This window comes from Belonocnema kinseyi, chromosome 2, assembly GCF_010883055.1.
Source record: "Belonocnema kinseyi isolate 2016_QV_RU_SX_M_011 chromosome 2, B_treatae_v1, whole genome shotgun sequence".
In the NCBI taxonomy this organism is placed as follows: Eukaryota; Metazoa; Arthropoda; class Insecta; order Hymenoptera; family Cynipidae; genus Belonocnema; species Belonocnema kinseyi.
In genome coordinates this window covers 96,430,867-96,431,122 of record NC_046658.1, presented here as the reverse complement: position 1 = coordinate 96,431,122, position 256 = coordinate 96,430,867, and positions in this window count along the sequence as shown.

Below are 256 nucleotides of genomic sequence, written 5' to 3'. Positions count from 1 at the left end.
CAGAAGAAGTGAATTTTCTACTAAAAAATATTTTCAGCCAATAATGGACATTAAATTTTCTGTTAAAAAAAAATTCAACCAAAATAAAAATGCGAATTTTTCAATAGAACTTGAATTTTTAGCCATAGAGATGAATTTTTAACTAAAGTAATGAATATTCAACCACAAATAATACTCTTTAACTAAGTAGTATAACTATGAAAAAAAAAATTTTACGAAAAATTGAATAGTTGATATTTTAACTGAAAAAGATTTT